Genomic DNA, 15,626 nt, shown 5'->3' with positions numbered 1-15,626 from the left:
TAAAGTCTAAAACAAATTACGGGATGCCTGGGTGATTCAGTTGGTTAAGTGCCTGATTCTTGGTTTTGGCTCAGGTCATGATCTCACAGTTCGTGAGTTCAAGTCTCACATCAGACTCTGTGCTGACAGTGTGAAGCCTGTGTGGGATTCTCGTTCCCTCTCTCTCTGCCCTTCCCCACTTGTGCTCTCTCTAAAAATTAATAAACATTACATTTTTTAAATCTAACACATATTAACAAAATAAGAGGGTAAATAATTGAAAATTAATTACATAGTAACATCTGTAATTGCTGATGGAAGAGACATCAGCAAGTGCTCAGAATAATGTAAGAAGGCTTCACTAGGGAGGTTAAACGCAGCCTGTCTTAAAACGTAAAGATTCACTCATTCATTTATTCAACCTTCATTTACTAAAAACTGACTCTCTACCAAGCACTGTGTTATTTTCTGCTTTGAATTTTGCCTTGACTTCCCAGCACACGCAGTTATTCTGGGAAGGACAAGTATATAAACAAATGATATTAATGCATTATTACAGTGATAATATAAATAAGAGAGGATTGTTAAAGCACATGGGTCAGGAAAAGCTTTCTATATCTGATGATGCATGAGCTATGTTTTAAAGACTGAGTGGCCATTTACCAGATATATGTTTGTGGAATAATGTAACTCTCTCATGCCAAAGGTATAGAATTCACAGGTAGGATACTTGGAAGGCAGAGGAGATGATGGGACAGCACTACAAATGAAAGCAACATTATTAGCTAAGGCATGAAATAAGGAAATAAACATGACATTTCTAGGACACACCGGCCTAAGTGGAAGATATATAGTGGTGAAAGGGAGAAATTAGATTGGGTATGTAAAATGGAATCTATGTTTTCTAAGTAATAAAAGCCAGGAAGAGTAGCTTTGGTCTTTGTAACTTTTGGAGGGGTACTTCTAAAGGGTTAGATTTTTAATAGGCATCTGACAAACTTACTTAGGAATATTAACCTAGCAAGTATATGCATTAATGCATTATGCATTAAAATACCTACATTTTAATATCCTTAGATTTGAGCATTAATGAGGTGAACTAAGAAACTATAATGTCCACATGTGATTGGAAGATGATATCTGAGTAAAAACATGTTGGTTCATAAGAAATAAGATTTCAATACAGTTAAGTAAAGGGAGATGTTATGATAGATTTGGAGGTTAAAGTGGTTGAACTCCAGGGGAACAATGGAGCAAGGACTGAGCTGTCTAACAAAGAAGGCAAGCATTTGGGCAATAGCCTTGGGAATTGGAAAGAAAAAGGTAATATGTGAAAGAAACACTAATAGGATTTGGATTTAAAAAAAGAATATTTCAAAGTTGTTGTAAAAATTTAAAGTTAAGTGAGGAAATTTAGTTTTGGATGTGGTCAGAGAATTTAGAAGGGATATCTAAATGAAACAGAAACACAATGTATCCCATTTGAAAAAATGATGAATTTGAAGTAATGACAGTACATTCATGTGGAATTAAGTAGATAATTGAAAATATGGGATTGATTCTGAAGTCATAAATTGAACTGGATATTACGCATTAGAATTAGCTGTATAATGCTGAGAGTAGAAGTCATTAAAAAGTACACACAGAAAGGATTTTTTTCTGAAGGAGACTATAGAAAGAGAAGAACAGAACAACAAGAACTGAGACTTTGGTAATAACCTGAAGGAGGAAAGATGTGTAACTTATGAATAAATGTCCAAAAAACAAAATTGAGGATGAGTAGTCAGAGGAATAGAAAAAAAATAATAAGAATAGAATATGTCATAAAAAAAAGAGTGTCAACTTCTTTCTGGCATTTGTTTTAAACATCCTACTTGCTATTCTGAGAGGGAGTAGTCAATCAGCTAGAATTTTTCCATTTCCTTATTCTACTTTTTTAAAACTTTTTTTCTGAAATGAGGAACTTTCTTTTTCAATTTTAAATATCAGTTATCTCCATTCTCACATTTCCTAAAATATTTACCAGGGTTTGCTTGTTTGTCTGTTTGTTTTAATAGGAAATTAGTTTGTTCTGCACGAATAGCTGGAAGAAAATAAATGGTTTTCACTTAAGCCATTCTTTCCTTCGATAACCCCCTTTCCTGAACTAAGACTAAATTTATGAACTTCAAGTTCAAAAGAGGTCCATTTCAAAATATTAAGAGTTAGGGAAAAGAGGCATGAACAATGGAAGTCTATTTTCAATAGTGAATGCTATAATAAGAAATTGGCTACAGCTAGACAAAGAGAGGGGAACCTACAGTTAAAAGTTTGCTGCTCTTAAATAAAAAAAAAAAAAATCAGTGAAATCTTCCTGAAGTAAAATTTAAATAGGAACAGATGTAAGACTACATACTTTACAGATAAACTGGCTTTGGTATAATAAAGAGGTACTGGGAACCCGAACCCATTCTTCTACCAGGCTCTTTTCTTGCGAACGTTGCTATTGTGTTTAAACGAAAATGTAGCAAATGACTGTTTAATACAGATACTCCATATATAAGCCTCATGGTTTATTAATTGCTCTAGAAGATACTTCATACTATTGTTTCATACTGATTTGAGATTTCACTAAAACCCCTAAGACTTTTTCACATCAGCTTAACAAAGATTATTCAAAATGAGTTTTGAATCTGAATTTGAAATTTTGCATTTTCTTTATGATGTTTTATTTCTTTCATTCCAGCCCACACCTTTCAAATCTTTTTTGAATTTTTATGTTGTCAAAGACATATCAGCTATTTTCATAGTTTTCTGGTACCTACAAATGTAATTACCATGCCACATTTATTCTATCACTCATTCTAAAATTATTGAGTTTCTGCTGTATGTCAGATACTTCACTAGAGGTCAGAGATACAAAGAGAAATAAAGTGGTCTCTGCCCTCAAGAGCTCACAGTCTCAAAGGAGGAAAGGGAAGGGAAAAAAAACATTTTTTTTTACATACAAGGTGATAAATGCAGTAACAGAGATATGCACAGGGGGTTATAGGATTAGAAGGGTAGTACCTTGTGAGGGTGGCAAGAAGGGAAAGTTGGAGGGTGGTAATGGGCCAGAGGGTGCATTACTACATTTAGATAGGCTTCCTGGGGAAGGCAATGCTTTCTACTGTTTTCCTCTGAATCACCAGAGTACTGCTCTGATTACAGCGTCCTGCAGACAAGCACTGGGGAGCTCTATAATAATCAGTGATTCTTGAAGTGTGGTCCTCAGACCAGCAGCATCAGCATCACCGGGGGACTTCTCAGAAGTAAATATTCTTAGTCTTCACCCCAGACATACTGAATCTGAAATTCTGAGGTAGGGCTCATAAGTATGTTTTTTAAATGCACTCTAGGTAATTCTGGTGTCCACTAAAACTTAAGCACCCCTGGTCTAAATAACATCAGTTCTCTAGTCAGTATCTGACAAATGGTCATTCACACCTATGGTAGCTATGGAGAAGTGGGGACACTTGAAGATGAAGAAAAAAATGTCTGCTTGGGAAAACCAGCCCTACCACTCACCACTCCGTGATTTTTGGCAAATGTCTTAACCGTGTCATTCAGATTTCTGGTTCATGATATCTACCTAAGATTACTGTGAAATGGAATGAAAATATGTATATGCAAGTACCTAGCACACTACCTAAAGTAGACACTTTGTTTTATTACAGAATAACAGACTAAGTAATGAATCTACTGTAAAAAAGTAATAGAAGTGTCTAAAAATCATATAGAGAGTAGGTTTAAAAAGTAGAAATGTTTTCCTCTGGATAAGCATACATGAGAATTGTCTTCAAACACGGGAAAAACTGGCAGTTCCTTAATCCATCTTAAAGTAGATTTTTTACTTATAGATCTAAAAACAAATAATTGACACAAGGCCTGGATTCAGGCCAGAGAGGAACATCCCATCGATGAAAAGAATGAGGGGAGCATGAGAAGTGTTTTGTGTCAAAGAGAGATGTGAAATGCCTGTCACTGCAAACTTTCCAAGCAGATGGGAAGACAGTTTTACTTTGGTGAGAGGAACCACGATATACCTTCCTAAGTAAGGTCCAATATCTCACTTGGCAAGACTATTCCCTTTGGCAGGTTACTCTGCATGGTTTCTGAAGATTCCCAAATACTCCATGGAAATGGTCACACCAGCCCTCCAACTGAAGATGCTCTGTGCAAATAGATGGACTGTGCAAATAGATTTCTATGAATGGGCCATCATATTCATGCTGTCTATGTCATGAATATGAACACAGAAATAGAAATAGTATCTATATATTCTGAAAGTCTTTATGACCCACTTTACATGTGGCACCATAGTTGCTACTGCTCCAAGTTTACACATGTATTCTTTGGGCCCCATCTTCCTATGACTTTATAAAAGAGGAAGTAAATGTGCAAATATACCAACCTTATTAGTATTTATTCCCTTATCAATTTCATGTTTTAGATGTTACTGAAACATGCGTCCTTTTAAAGTAATATATTCCCTGTTAATATTCTTTTGCACGGGTATTTGTTCTCTACTAAAATGAGGTAAGTGTACTTTTTTTTAACCTGAGAAAGGCCTGAGATCTATAAAAAGGGATAGGTTCCTATGAGATTAAATTTCAATGCTCACAGAACTACATCAAAGCAATTAAAAAGGAGTGAGTTAAATATAGCTCTCCCTTGACAGAGAAGTTGCCCTTAGTAGGACACATTGCTATATTCTGTAACCAAATACACTGCCCCAGTTTACTTTAATTCTAGCTAAGTCTGTACATCCTTCAGAGCAGTATCCTTGAGAAGCCAAGCTCCATGGTTTTTAAATCAATGATAATGTGAATAGCAATAATGAGGCTTACTAGAAGCAAATGAATGGGACATTCGCATACCAGATTCAAAGGGACAATGAATACACATGGATTATATAGGCCACATGAAAATTAGGCAACACATACTGGGAAACAATGAGATAGGAAAAATTGTAAGGTGTCTTTTTGATCAGAGACCAATTCTTTTAAGAGGTAACTTCTGTGCCAGCACCTTGCATGCCCCATAAGTAGATAATGGCATTAAATTTATAATCAAGCTATTTGTCTTATTATGTAAGTTCCTTAAAAGCAAGGACCTTGTCTTACTCATTTTAATATCCCCCAGGACTTGGCAAACACTGAATGCTCCAAGAGTTATTAACAAATAAATAAATGAATGAGTTAATTTGTAAGAGTTGATAGCTCCAAGTTACTACATTCTTCCTTTGATGCATCACTCAGCATATGGCCTCCTTCTACTTTAAAATAACCACCAGAGGTTGCTATTTAATATTTTTTTAACTTGCCATGTCTTTACTACGATGCTTTCTAAAACTGTAACACAGTGCTACAAATTGCATTTTCCAAAGAAAGCCACAATAATATATTCTATCACACATGTTCTTCTTACAAGTGACATTGGCATTGTTTTGCCACTGTGCAGCGGGGCCTCTACTCCTCCTCTTGGATCTGGATAGACTTTTGTAATTGCCTTGACCATTGGATATGGTAGAAGTGATGTTATATCAGTAAGTCATTAAAATGTTATGAACATCTGCCCTGTTCTATTCTGCCTGGTCTTGGAACCCAGCCACCATACTATGAAAAAGCCAAGCAGCCATATGGAAAGGCCAGCTATAGATGTTCCAGCCTGCAGCCCAAAATGAGGTCCAAACCAATAGCCAGCATTAAGTGCTAGATGTGTGAGTAAAAGAGCCCTCAGATAATTCCAAGTCACCCTCACTCTTTAAGCCAATTCATAATAAGGAACAAAGACAAGTTGCTTCTGCTTACCCCTACCTAACTAGCAGTTTCATGGAAAAAAAATAAATGATTGTTCTCATTTCAAGCTACTAAGTTTGGGATGGTTTGTTATATAGCAATAGGTAACTAAAACACATACATAAAAGAAAATGGACCACAGTTCAATTATTAAAGTAGACATCTCAATTATTACTAAATGAACATACCTATGTAACCATCACCTAGATCAAGAGATAAAACTATGCTGGTATTTCAAAAGTCCATCCAGACACCTCCAAATTGTAACCCCCAAAGGTAATCATTATCCTGATTTCTAACACCAGAGATTAATTTGTACTATTTTGAACTCTGTATTATTGGAATCATATAATAGGTACTCCTGGTGACTAATTTCTTTCTCTCAATACTGTTCATGTAATTAATCCATATTGTTGCATATAGTTTTGGGTCATTCATTTTCATTGCTATGCAGTATTCTGTTGTATGAACATAAATATTTTTCTCTTCTACCATTGATGGATATTTGGGATTATAACAAATAATGCTGCTATTAATATTCTTGTGCTTGTCTTCTGGTGTCATCTGGTGTCATCATTTCTTTTTTTTTTTTTTTATGAAATTTATTGACAAATTGGTTTTCATACAACACCCAGTGCTCATCCCAAAAGGTGCCCTCCTCAAAACCCATCACCCACCCTCTCCTCCCTCCCACCCCCCATCAACCCTCAGTTTGTTCTCAGTTTTTAACAGTCTCTTATGCTTTGGCTCTCTCCCACTCTAACCTGTTTTTTTTTTCCTTCCCCTCCCCATAGGTTTCTGTTAAGTTTCTAAGGATCCACATAAGAGTGAAACCATATGGTATCTTTCCTTCTCTGTATGGCTTATTTCACTTAGCATCACACTCTCCAGTTCCATCCACGTTGCTACAAAAGGCCATATTTCATTTTTTCTCATTGCCACGTAATATTCCATTGTGTATATAAACCACAATTTCTTTATCCATTCATCAGTTGATGGACATTTAGGCTCTTTCCATAATTTGGCTATTGTTGAGAGTGCTGCTATGAATATTGGGGTACAAGTGGCCCTATGCATCAGTACTCCTGTATCCCTTGGATAAATTCCTAGCAGTGCTATTGCTGGGTCATAGGGTATGGTGTCATCATTTCTTTGGGATTTATTCCTAGGAGAAATTCTGGATCACAGAATACATATTCATTTTTTATTTGTAATATAAAACTATCTTCCAATGTGACCATACCAATTTATACTCCCATCAATGGTGTATAAGTGTTCCCCCCAAGACTTTTTAATTTGAACCATTCTGCTGGGTAATTTTAATGCACATTTCCTGAGGTCTAATGAAATGAAACCCTTTTTATGTTAATCTATTTACGTATTTTCTCTTGAAAGTTGCTTTTTCAAGCTTTTGCCAATTTTTTATTGGGTGGTGGTACCTTTTCCTTGTATTTGTAGGAGTTCATTGTATACTCTACAAGAGACCTGTCAACTGCCAACTCTTCTAAGAGACTGCTAGAATAATCTGATGATCAAGCGAATCCAAGTTCATTAACCTGTAGTATTGGAGAGCACAACCTTCACAATCCGAAGTTTCAAAAAAAGAAGTCAGGATGGCTACCCATAGGATTTTCATATCTGAGATCAAGTAATTTAAGGAGGATCTTTCAATACAGCCATTAACTGGGACTGGGAAAAATTCATGATATAATAGTTCAGGATTGGTAGACACAACAAGGCAAGGGTCTTGAAGCAAGCCTTCATAAATAAACACTTGTTTCATGTGAATTTTTTGAGCAGGTGGGCAACCTATTGTCCTGGGGAGGCTCTTTTTCCAGATGAGAATCCATCCTTTGAACAAATTAGCTTTCGCGAGTTTCCTGAAACAAGCAGTGAAGTTATTTGTTGATCTACAGTCTTGTCTTTCTTTCTTGGCAAGGGTTTTCAGGAAGAAATTATAAGTGGTCTGTTTTCAGTCCTGAGAATTGAACTATGTAAAGTGGCCTCAGTTGTCAAGCCTAGGACATGTTGTAGACATGTTGCAGATATTGTCACAGCTTTTGTTGCTTGTCTCTCAAATGACCATTCTGATTTGCCTAGGACTCTCTCAGTTTGAAAATCTCACTCCCCGGGAAATACCTCAGTCCTGGGCAAACCAGACGGTTGGTCACCCTACTTGCCTTATTTCTCTTAAAGGGATCTTTTCACAGACAGAAGTGCTTAAATTTAATATAGCCCAACTTAACTTTTTCATAGTTAGTGCTTTTTAAAGTCTTGCTAAGAAATCTTTCTCTGGACAAGTTTTTACACAAAGCTTAATTTTGATAAAAGGATACTTAAAACTCCTTATGAAAATGTAATTGTTGGGGCACCTGGGTGGCTCGATTGGTTGGGCGACCGACTTCAGTTCAAGTCACGATCTCGCAGTTTGTGAGTTCAAGCCCTGCGTCAGGCTCTGTGCTGACAGCTCAGAGCCTGGAGCCTGCTTTGGATTCTGTGTCTCCCCCTCTCTCTACCCCTCCCCTGCTCATGCTCTGTGTCTGTCTCTCAATAAAAAATAAACATTAAAAATTTTTTAAGAAAATGTAATTGTTTACATATATTTTCTATGCTTAAAATTCCTTGTGTATATTAATTTAAAAATTGTTCAGTACCCAAAGCTAAAGAATTCATTAAGTAGTTTCTATGTTGTTATTTGATACAATGAAACAATGAGCAAAGCTTGATAACTGAACGTGGCAACTCATGAAAAGACCAGACTATTAATGCTCAACCTTTATGAGTCAGAGCTCACAGGAAAAAAGACTTTGTAGTCATCTCTCTGAATGCTGCTGAACCAGTTACCAATAACACAAGCTGCTGATAGCATTACTTTCTTTTAACACAATTTTGGTTTTTTGGTTCTGTCACTGTTTCTTGCTAGTCTCTTCATTCTCCCTCTCCTTTCTCAAAGTTAACATCCTCAGCAAGATGTGTCCATTCTGTCTCCATCTATTCCAGTCAATACCCTACAAAATGGCCATCGTCTAACATAGCTTATGACAGGATCACTCCTGATTTTTTTCATACAAACTCAGTTACTTCATCCCAGCCATCATCAGTTGAACCTTGCGTTTTAAGAGCACTTCTGCTCTGCCCAAGACACTGTAGTAAACAGTCTTTAGGAGACAAAGATACAGAAATGGTAAATTTGGCTCGACCATTCTCTTCTTTAACATTTTAAAGTCTAAAGCTCGGAAGCCTATACTGAGTCTTTGCTGCCTGCCTTCATCCTAATGTCAGAGTTTATATCTCCTGAGTAATATTCTTTTATATGAGTTTGTTACTCCCCAAAATAAACTGCCATACCCATATATCAGATGGAACCCATGTTACCATTGTCTCAATTACTTCATTAACATTTCCACGTACAATCTTGTATCTTTTTCTCTAGTCTCATATATCTTACATTCTGCTGGACTTTTCTTCTTCTACTTAAATCAGTTAAACAATCAAAACTTGATGTAGACTTCCAAAGCGGCCCAACATGGGATAAGCAAACTACTGCTTATCTGTCCCACTGATGGCCTAAAACTTCTGGTCAAAGTATGAATATCAAAATCTGTGGACTCTGAAAAGAGGAATTGGAAAGAGGAATGACAAAACCTGAAGGAGGACATGCTTTTTCTATTTTTATTTTTCCTTTTTTTTTTTAATCTCCTGGCTTTAACCCAAGGGTAGTCTCACCTGTGCAAAAGTATACAGCAGATAGGAGAAGCAGAGAGGAATCTTGTCTTTCTCAACTTGGAAAACTAGCATTTGTGTTCCAGAGAGTGCATATGTTTGGGGTTTTGCTTTGTTTTCCTCTTTTTTTCCCCCTTCCAGCCCTGCCTGTAGGGGAACCTCAGTCACAGAACTGCCTAGCAGCAATGAAAGCAATAGTATGGATACCTAAAGCTAGTTTTCTAGCCAAAGGAAATAAGAGAGATATGTCCTGTGGACCCATGAGTATGAAGCAATCCCTAATCTTTTCCTCTATTTTCTCATAACCTTACCTCAAAGACAGCCCCAGTCATGCAGAACTGTGTAGCAATACAGAGGAGAAATTCTCTTTTTTACCCAGGTGACCAAGAAAAGGGGTAAATTATATACCTGCATTTAGCTGTTGAATCTAGAGACATGTATCCTTTATGAACTTTAAAAATGATTTAGTGTGACTTCTTTCAAAAATTCCTCTTTCACTTTTTTGTGCTTACTTTCTGAAACTCTTTTTAACTAGATATTAACTTCTTGGCTTGGTTTTCTATGACTACAACATTTTCTCATCTATTTTCCAATGATATGCTTTTTTTTTCAACTTTCTAGGAGATATTCTTAGTTTTTCTCCCCAACACCTAAATTATATTTTCTTTTCCTTTTAACCATGTTTTGCCTTATTATGGGTTCTTTTTATGTTTTCTAATGGTTTTGCTTTGGTTTTATTTATTATCCTGTTCTTGAATCATCAATGCAATCTTTTGAAATATTTCTAGACTATGAATTAGTATTCTATTATTGGATGTTTTCTTTTCAGTTTTAGAAGTTTCTGTTTCCTAAATTTTCTGTTTACTCTGTGCTTATTTTTTTTTCTCTTTGTTCCTGTTCCTAACATAGAACTTGTAAAATACTTGGAATTTCCTAGGCGATAGAAGTGTCCTTTATTAACCAAAGAAAGTTGCTTTCAAAAGTACCTGAGTTTATGCTAATGAGGTGACTCTTGGTGGGTTTCTAGATAGGTTCAGAATGGGGGCTGGTTGCTAAAGGAAACAACCATATGATTAGAAGTTTGGAACTTTCATCCCCACCCCCAACCACTACTGGAGGAGAGGGTCTAAAGATTGAGTTCAATCACCAATAGCTAATAATTTAATCAATCATGTCTATGTCATTGAAACTCCATAAAAACCCTAAACAGCAGTGTTCAGAGAGCTTCCCAGTTGGCACTTACATCCACATGCCAGAAGGGTGGCCCACCCCAGTTTCATAAGGACAAAATCTTCTATACTTGGGACCCTTCTGGAACTCCTTCCAGTCCCTAGGTACCTCTTTATCTGACCTTTCATTTACGTCCTTTATAATAAATCAGTAACAGCAAGTACAGTGTTCTCTAGAATTTTATGAGCTGTTCTAACAAATTATCAAACATGGAAGGAAGGGTTATAGAAACAACTCAGCTTTGTAACTAAGTCAGACAGAAGTGTAGGTAATCTGGGAACTTGATATGTGTGGCTGGCATCTGAAGTAAGATCAGTCTGTGGGACTGAGCCCTTAAACCTGTGGAGTCTGATGCTAACTCCAGGTGGTTAGTGTCAGACTTGAATTGTGTTGTAAGATACCCAGTTCATGTCCAGAGAATTGGAGAAATGTTATTGGAAAATGCACCACAAATTTTGTGTCAAGAGGGAAAAAAAAAAAACAAAGCAAAACACACTTTTTGAATCAGAGTGTTATGCATAAAAACAGCTCAGCCTCTCTCTTTCACATCTGAGAATTTCTGTAGTCTAGAAAAGACCATTTTTATTCTTTGGAATTGTTGATTGGCATATTTTGTTTTAAGACATGACAGTACAAAACTGGCCATCGTGCTGGGGGGAGACAGGGCGGTCCATAAACTATCAATATGGATGTCTGATATATCAAAGCACCTAAAAGCTGCCCTACCTTTCAGAAATGCAGATGCTTCTATTTCTTCAAAGTAGGTCCTTGTGTAATTTTGTGGCTTGTGCTAGGGAGTAACCCTGATGACAGATATTCTAAGTGTTGCAATTTGGAAAGAAATGATAAAGCTGTTAATTTTTTTCATGCCAATTTCAATTAATGACCTTCTGTAATACTTATCTACTGCTATCACAAATCATCAAAACCTAGTGACTTAAAACAAGACAAATTTATGATCTCACATTTTCTTTATATCAGAAGTCCATGTGGGCTCAGCTGGGTCCTCCGCTTACTCACAAGGCTGGAATCAAGGTGTTAGCACGGCTGCATTCCTTATTGGATGCTGTGGGGGAAATGTGCTTTCAGCCTAATTGAGTTTGTTGGCTACATTCAGTTCCTTGTGAGTGTAGGAATGAAGTCCCCATTTACCTGCAGGCTATGAGCTGGGGGAAGTTCTTCACTCCTGGAAACTACCTGCTTTCCTTCTCATTCCTTCCACGTGGACCCTAAGCCACAATAGGTTGAGTCTCTTCCACGCTTCACATCTCTGACTTTTCCTTGTGCTGCATTTTTCTAACTCCAGCCAGAGAAAGTCCTTTGCCTTTAGAAGGTTCTTTGATTAGACTGGGTCCACTCAGATAATCCAGGATAATTTTCCTATCTTAAGATCCACAACCTTAAATAGAACTGTAAAGTCCCTTCTGCCATGTAATGTAGCATATTCACAAATTTCAGGGATTTGGGTATGGACATTTCAGCATGAGCCATTCTGCCTACCACACTTTCCTCTTAGTCCCATCTCATTCCCACATTCTATTATAATTGCAATTTGATAGCCCTGGGCATCTATAGAATTTTGCAAAGCACATCAGCCAGCCTCAAGTTCAAACCACTTCATATATATTCTAGGTAATAGTAACAATAGAACAAGACTGGAATTAGGCCACTTATCAGTAATGCTAGGTGCTAAAAATTATGGAAGAATACCTACAGAATTCTGAAAGAAAATGTTTTTCAATCTAAAATTCTACACTACAAAAAACTACCAATTAATTCTGATTACAGAATAAAAATATTTTTAAACAATCAAAGACTAAAAATTGTATGTTCCATGTACCCTCTTTTAGGACACTACTTGAAAATATGCCCCAGCAAGACAAACAAGTAAACAAGACATAGGATTTAAGAAACAGTAGAGGTAATGCAGTATATAAATGAAAAGAATCCCAGAAACTCGGCTGGACTTTCCCCTACTCACATGTTCTTTCACTTTCCCTTTCTCTTTCTCTCTCTCTCTCAAAAATAAATAAACATTAAAAAAATTAAAGAGACACTTCCATATATCACCACTCTAAAGTCAATCTGGCCAGAATAAAGACTTGATTAGACAAATAAAATGTAACAGTAGTAACATTGTGTAATTTTCAAAACTGGGCCTTGAAAGATCTTCAGCTTCTACTTAGAACTTTTAACATTCAAACCCAGTGTTTTGAGAAGGTTAAGACATATGGAAAGGCTACAGGGAGAAAAAAAGGAGGTTCTTGGTCAACAGCACCAACTGGACTCTCAGCCAACATACAGCCCCACCTGCTAGCCAAGTGAGTTGATGTAGATATTCCAGGGCATTGAATTACAGTTGAGAATTCAGTGGACTTCAGCCTTTACCAACCATTCATGGATCAGAAGTATTGCATAGTGGAGCCCAGTCAATCTATAGAATCATGAGAGATAAGAAATAATTTTGTTGTTTAAGCTACTAAGTTTTTAGAGCTGTTTATTATGAAACAAAGGATAACCAAAACAAAATCCATTTAATATGTTTAATCCATTTAATGGATTATCAGTGTCCAGAGTAGCATAGTATCCCTTGGATTATCCATTTACTCAAATATCTTATTTCTAGCTTTCCTATCTTTTGGCTATTTACTGGCTATGCATAAATGATTTTCCCTTATTAGTAATCGTTAGCAAGGCATATGTCCTGTCTCTTTTCAAAACCATTTACTGCTTTTCTGGAAACACATGTACCACATGTGTAACACCATTGGAAAATTTGCTTTTCAGAGATAAAAATAACTACTTACAGTTTACTCAGAAATGCCTTCTTAGAAAAGTTTATTTCACTATCATCTTCCAAGAACCTTCACACATGCCATAATTATCCTAATTATTTTCACTCATTTTTGGATACAGACACAGGCTTATACACACACACTCAAAATGTTTTTAAACTTCTATTCTCCTCAAAGAATACATGTTTAATTATGTAACAAATGCTTAAGATGATCTCTGGATGTATACTCCACGTCAGTCAGTGACCTTTAAAGTTATACTTGGGACCTTCTCATTCATATAAATACACTAACTTTGTGAGTTAATTAAGACCTTGTACTTTCTTTGTTATAAGGGCCCCCAAGTCTTTCACTTCTAAACAGCCTTACTTGCACTAAGGCTGCTCTTTACTCTCATTGTTTCTGTAACCTCATTTCTCCTTCATGTTCTCTCAGTCCCTGAGCCTTTTCTGATTTTACTTACAATAACTTTCCCCTGCTTGTTCTCCATGATCAACCATTTCAGTGGCTCTTACACAAGCATTCTTGTATCACCAGGCTTTCTGCCCCTGTACTGTGTTAATACCTATGGCATCCGAGCATGATTGAAGAAAAATGCTGTGCAATTTGCTGCATTATGATCCAGCTGAGATCTCACTGTGACTGAGCATAATTCCTCATCTTCTCAGTTCCTTTATATATTTCCCTCATGGCTGTTTTAAACATTTACCACTCTTCTTAAGTCCTCAGCTTATCTGAGCCTACCTGATTCTCAACCCATGATCTCACATAATGTCATCCAGCCTCTATTCATTTACTTAGCTTATATTTGGAAGAAGTGATTCTTCTCCTCCCAAAACTAAAGCCTCAAGGGTTAATCTCTAATTATTGCCTCTTTTGTAAAGACCTCTCCATTAGCTCCTATTGAATTTACCAATACATATTAGGCTTTTTATAGATTTACAGACTGCCATGGCTCTCATGGCTTCCTCTTAGACTTTTGCAATAATCTATTAAAACATATGTTCCCTAGGCCTCACTGGGGACACATTAATAATAACTCAAGTTTCTCTAATTCATGATTCTACAACTCTGCTTAATTATTCCCCAGCATTCTCTATCTTTCCTCCTAGATTCCAAAGACATATTTTAATCTATTTTCCTTGGATACATCCCACTGTCTTTATGTAGGTTTACATCTTTTTCTATCATTTACTATCATTCTTCTGGAGTCAGGAGGGGGGAAAGAAAAATGCACATAAGTCTGCCATCTTGAATTCACTGTTCATTTTTCACAATACGTTGATCTTATTTTACACATGCAGTATCTTTATAGGTATATCTTAGACTACTCATTTAAGGTTTTTTTTTATTCCTAAAAATGTTCCTGTTTCCTTTGATACAAGTTTTTCATCTATTCTTTCTTGTGCTGCAGGCTTTCCTCAAATTTCTGTGATCCTTTGTTGCTTTTTCATATATAAGAATGTGGCATTAGAAAGGCTTACTAGGTATCCTATGTGAATTGCTGAGCAGGTTGACTGACAGACTTTGTTTTAAATTGAGTGAGGAAAAAGCTGGCCATTATGCTAGGGGACCCCATCTCTGAATCTGTTGTGCCTCTGGGACCTTGCCAAATAGAGATCAGATGCCTCTTTGACTGTAGTTGCCTTCAAGGATATTCTAGACTGTGTTTTCCTTTACTCAAATCATCAGTCACTACCTCTTCTACTTTATGAATTCAATAGACTTTTTAAAAATATTATGTTCACTGATGATTCCATCTCTAGTCCATTGTTTCTGTTGAACAATACCTCTTTAGTGTCATTAGTGTTTCTGTTAATTAGTCCATGGGAGTAAATGTTGATAAGCATGTCTTTATCTAGCATGAAACTAGGATCTAATTTTTCATTTTTGTAATTGAGTTTTCAAAATGTAGATTCCACATTCCCTCTGCCTCTTTCCCTAGCTGTAAATCATTGACATTAAAATTTTATTGATTTCTGATTAGAAAATTAAATAGCAATGGAATCATTGATCTTAGTATTATCAGATTGATCTAGTTCAGCCTGTGCACAGTGATTTATTCCCAGAATGTTGAGAA

At 36.4% G+C, this 15,626-nt stretch overlaps 1 long non-coding RNA gene across 3 annotated transcripts in view; it reads right to left on the bottom strand.

Moving 5' to 3' along the window:
* LOC123383093 overlaps nucleotides 1-15,626 on the bottom strand; it is a 237,081-nt gene that overhangs the window by 140,004 nt on the left and 81,451 nt on the right. The window contains exon 3 of one of the 3 annotated variants that reach the window (XR_006592454.1): nucleotides 13,062-13,185. The exons of the other annotated variants lie outside the window; for them this stretch is intronic. This is a non-coding gene — a long non-coding RNA (uncharacterized LOC123383093). The remainder of the gene's footprint in view (nucleotides 1-13,061; nucleotides 13,186-15,626) is intronic. 3 annotated transcript variants of the gene reach the window in all.

The sequence above is a fragment of the Felis catus genome, chromosome F2, assembly GCF_018350175.1.
Source record: "Felis catus isolate Fca126 chromosome F2, F.catus_Fca126_mat1.0, whole genome shotgun sequence".
In the NCBI taxonomy this organism is placed as follows: Eukaryota; Metazoa; Chordata; class Mammalia; order Carnivora; family Felidae; genus Felis; species Felis catus.
This window is presented reverse-complemented; position numbering and strand designations above follow the sequence as displayed.